Source organism: Helianthus annuus, chromosome 14, assembly GCF_002127325.2.
Source record: "Helianthus annuus cultivar XRQ/B chromosome 14, HanXRQr2.0-SUNRISE, whole genome shotgun sequence".
In the NCBI taxonomy this organism is placed as follows: Eukaryota; Viridiplantae; Streptophyta; class Magnoliopsida; order Asterales; family Asteraceae; genus Helianthus; species Helianthus annuus.
In genome coordinates this window covers 89,553,615-89,558,499 of record NC_035446.2, presented here as the reverse complement: position 1 = coordinate 89,558,499, position 4,885 = coordinate 89,553,615, and the positions used below count along the sequence as shown (strand labels likewise).

The following is a 4,885-nucleotide window of genomic DNA, read 5'->3' as shown; positions in this document are numbered from 1 at the left end:
CTCGCTTTCGGGCGAGGATGATCGGCAACATACTTGGCGGAACATCGTCGTGCGGCTTAAGGAAGGTTTTCATATCTCGATCGAAATTGTAGTTTTTCATCGTCTCGAGTTGTGCCGATATGAGCTCGCGAGCCTCCGAATCTCTTTTTTTCCTCATTTCGATCGCCTCCAATTCTACCGCTTGCTTCGCTTCTTTCATGGCGGTGTACACTTTGAATTGTGCCGCCAACTCGGCCGAGCTTCCCTCGGACGATGTAGCTTGACGCTTGTCTCGCCTTTGTAGTCTTTGTGGCGAGGGATCTTCGTTCATATCCGGGATTGAAAAGTCTACGTCAACGGGCTTTCTTTTAGGTGCCGAACCTTCACCTTCCTCGCCCATCAATGGCACTTGTGCCCATTTCTCGTGTTTTCGAACGACCTCCCACGCCTCGAGGTGTTGAAAACCGCTTGGAAATCTTTCTTTAAATTCTTTTAACGCGACTTTCATCACGTCGAGATCTTGACATCCACTTGCTCGTGTGCGATCCTACATGTTATAAAATAAAAAAAAATTAGAAAGTGTTAAAAAAGTATGAACTTAGAAAAAAAATAAAAAATATGCAATGTTAAAAAAAATATAATTTTTACCGCTTGTTGGTATAGGCCGTTGAAAAAGTTTATTTTCGAATGCATCGGGTTCCATTTAGACCGTACTTGATGAACGGTCCGGTTACTTCCACCGACACTTTTGTTATAGTGCTCTAAAATTTTACCCCAAAAACTTTCGCGACTTTGTTGATTGCCCTTTTTTTTGTTGGTAGAACAATGTACCCACGCCTTCGCCAACGCCTCTTCTTGTTTTTTTGTCCATTTTTCGCTCACCGTTTTCCCTTTTTTTTCTCGAGCCTCGTCTTCTTCGTTGCCCGCTTCTTCGTCCACATTATATTCATCTTCCTCGTCGTCGTCGCCCAAATTTTGAGTTTCGGGCACTACCTCATCGTCCTCGTCGTCCTCGTCAATAGGTAGAGAACGTTCGACACTTCCTCTTGTAGAAGGAACTTGTGGAGAACGATAAGCATATGGGTCGAAGGCGGGGGATTGAGGAGGAGCGTCCATTGATAGCAAATTTTGAAAATAGCCGAAATTGGGTTGTTGGGTGTTGTAAAACGAGGGGTGTGGAGGTTGTTGGAAATAAAACGGGGGTTGTGAAGTGTAGCCGTAAGGGGGTTGTGGTTGAGCATTTGCACCGCTCGAACCATCTCGAGACGGTTTCGATACCCGCCCCTTATTTTTTTTCTTGGCCTCGCGGGGTCGGTTCTCCATTGCTCGGTGTATAAAAATAAAAAGTGGATGGGGTTTGGTTGGATAGTATAAAAAATAAAGAGTGAAATGGTTGTGGTTGGAGAGTTTGGTATAAAAAATATAGAGAATAAGATGGTTGTGGATAAAAAAAGGGTGAAAATGAGTTGAGTATTTATATTAGTTTAAAAAAAATTGATTTTTTTTTTTTTTTTAAAATCCGACCGTTGTCAACGGTCAAATCTCGATGATTGTGCCAAATTCAAGCGGTGAACACACAAACAAAATCACCCCCGATTCGGGACCCCGCGTTGATGGCGGCGGTGTTCCCGATCGGGGAAATCGCTCACCGAGGGCACTCCCCGAGTACGCCCCGTTCACCCTAATATTTATATGTGAGGAATTAATGTAAGTTAGGTGGCTAATTGAACAACAAAAAGGAATTAAAGGCAGCCATATGTTTCAAATCGCTGGCTGTGTAAACAGCTTATTTATTTTTATATTTTTATTTCTTTTTTTTTTTAATCTTAAGTCCCTAAGTTTGACATAAAGCACATAGAATGTAACTAGTATTTGAACCGGGGCGTTGCCCCGGGGTTTTTTTTTTCTCACTTTCTTTCGAAAAATGTATTGGCTCAGATTAAGTACTCGGTTTTCCGTGGCTACAAAACATGTTGCAAGTAGTGAACACTTGATTTGCCATCCTTACCAGTTACCACATCATCTAGCTGGAAAATGGTCAAAGCGACAATGAAACCCATCATAGTTAAACCTATGTTTGTTTACAAATGTTATGCAGTGGCAAACCTTCAGCATGCCACAAGTTCCAACAGTTCAAAAGGAATCCTATTATAACAAAGTGGTTTCCAAAAGTTAGGGCCTAATTCAAATTCAAACTAATAATATACACACAATGACATAATGTTACATTAACATCTAGCTAGTTAGTTTCCACTTTCACCACATCCTGCAATTCAGCCAATATTATCCTTGTGCCACCTGATATAAATTCATAACGTGAACCATCAAACAAAATTCTCAGATTTTCATTGGTTATAAAGTCAAACATATCTTGAATCCCTAGTCGGCGTAAGGAAACATATAATCGGTCAATAGGTGCAACCTTTTAATACATGTCAAAACATTTTGGGTTGACATGAACATTTATTTTTTTAAGTACATGTTATAAAAAAATATTAATCAGTTAATTCGTCGATTACGCTTAAAAAAAACAACATACGGCTACATTAATCTGTTTTATGACTTAGTTATATGATAAACCACCTTCAACCCATTTCCCTTTTGTGATATTACTCATTTTACCAAAATTGGCACGAGTATATATACCAAATTATGGGCTAATGTTTACCTTGTTAGTAAGTTCTTCTTTCGCCTTCTCAAACTCCAAGCATCTGAAGGACAAAAATACGAAACAGTTGAAAAACATCAAGAATGAGTATTTAAAATCAACACAATATAGTAGGTATGAGGTTATATTAAATTCTAATCTTACCAGTTGGTCAATTCCGCAAATTGATCTTTATACTTATTCCCACTTCTTATCTCCTTTTCTTGATCCATGTCCCGAGACCGGTTAACATCACGTGCCCAATCATATCCTCTGTCTTTACCTTAATCATGATCTTGAGACTATTCCTTATTTTGGTCCCTAGAACGATCACGTTCACGACCATAGTCTCTATCTCTACCCCTCAAACTCCATATCTATGTTATTATTGCGACGAAAATTATGACGGCCAAAGTTTGTTCTCCCACCTCTAGTCTGGACTTCATTAACTTTGACAACCCGTCCATCAACAGTCTAATAAAGATCCATTAAATCAAACAACTAAATATATATTGCTGAAATAACCATATTGAAGAAATATTTTTTAAAAAAAAGTACTATGCATAACAGAGTTGGAAATTTGGCAGGTTAAGCAATAGGTCAAATGGGTTTGAGTGAAAGCAGTAGCTTTTGACCCGTTTTGTTTGAGATTTTTATTTTACTTTTTTGACAGATTACCCATGTAATACAACCATAATAGACCTTTTTTCCATACAAACCGGTTGAGATTGTCACCTCTAGTGCATAACATAATGACCAAAAACATCAACATATAAAAAACTGCAAATACCCTTTGTTCAGAGGCTCAAAGGGCATAAATGAAGGTATATATATAACCGTGGCTGCATCTGACGTCTCTCAAACACGCCACGCCACAGTTAAATCCTCATCTCGGTTTACACCCACACAATCATCATCGTCTAATACATATATAATGCAACCAGTTCCATTACGAAAAGAACACTACAGACCATCAAGTTGGATAGACTCAGAGGGTGTAAACGAAGGAGATAACTGTGGCTGCATTGGAGGTTACAGATGAATATCTACCATCTCTCAAACATGCCACGCCACGCCATGGGTAAATCCTCATCTCGGTTTACACCCGCGCAATCATCATTGCCTAACTTAATAACCAAAACGCCAAACAATGGTTACATAAAATCAATGCCAAAAATAGAATCATAGATCAAATGATGTAGCTCCATTATTATCAAAGGAACTCTACAAATCACAAATTTATATATATACAATATACGTGGTCTTCAGAAATCCTAGCCAACAAAGAAAACACATAAGCGAACTCACGGTTTCAAAATTCAAATCAAGAACATCGCAGATGAAGGCACCCATAGTCATCAATAATCGTAGATAAAAGCAATCACCACCCATCAAAGTCGGTTAGAGTCTCAGCATAGGAAACCCTAGCCATCATCGACACCTAACAACGAAAAGCCAAAATAGCTACGGTCAACAACAGAAAACAAAGAAGGTGATCAGAGAGAGGAAATAATAGTCGCTACCATAAGTGCCCTTGAACGGACGTCGGCAACAACCAACATCTCAGGCCAAGAAAGCCTAACCATTATTGACTGGCCACAGTGAAAACCCCCAAAATCCATAAGGCATGCGATGATCTTGAGCTCCGACGGTGCCCTAAAATCCAGTTGCTATGCCAGAATTGGGGATTCTAGAGAACGCCATAGGATCCCTTGGACTGACAAACACCGCCGGTGACGGTGGCTCTCTAGCCTACGGACCAACATAACGTCGGCGACGGGAACTTTCTGCTCTTTCTCTCTCTCTAGCCCCCACTCGTCTCCGCTATGAGCCAAGAACTATGACCGGCAAATGTAGGTCATGAAAACCGAAAAACGGGAACTGTTCTTAAGAACATACCCAAAATGTTATATAGTATAATTTGTGCATGGAGAATCATAAGTGAAATAAGGAAAACTTAACAGTTGGTCGGCCATGTGATGCCCTCATACTTTCTTTTGTTTATTATTATTATTTTTTTCACTTTGTTGATATAAAAGTGTACATTTTGTGAGATAAGTACATGTACATATTAATGCTATTAAGTATGCATTACATACACTATGTTGATTCTAATCATACACTAAATAACATATTCTACTATTAATACTAGATAAGTGATTTACTAAGCTTATATATATATATATATATATATATATATATTAATGTTTAATTTATAAGAAATTTAGTATTAAGTTTATATATAAAAAAAGTATAGGT

General features: G+C 38.7%; 1 long non-coding RNA gene across 3 annotated transcripts; it reads right to left on the bottom strand.

Annotated features, from left to right (window-relative positions):
- Window positions 1-2,014: 2,014 nt before the first annotated feature.
- LOC110908600 lies at window positions 2,015-4,552 on the bottom strand. 3 transcript variants are annotated; one of them, XR_004878139.1, is made up of 5 exons: window positions 4,150-4,551; window positions 3,417-4,067; window positions 2,792-3,100; window positions 2,648-2,690; window positions 2,015-2,277 (listed from the first exon to the last, which is right to left on the bottom strand). It is a non-coding gene; the product is annotated as an uncharacterized LOC110908600 (long non-coding RNA). The 3 variants fall into 3 exon arrangements; XR_004878140.1 differs by having other exon boundaries at window positions 3,677-4,067; window positions 4,150-4,549; XR_004878138.1 differs by having other exon boundaries at window positions 2,792-4,067; window positions 4,150-4,552.
- Window positions 4,553-4,885: the final 333 nt, after the last annotated feature.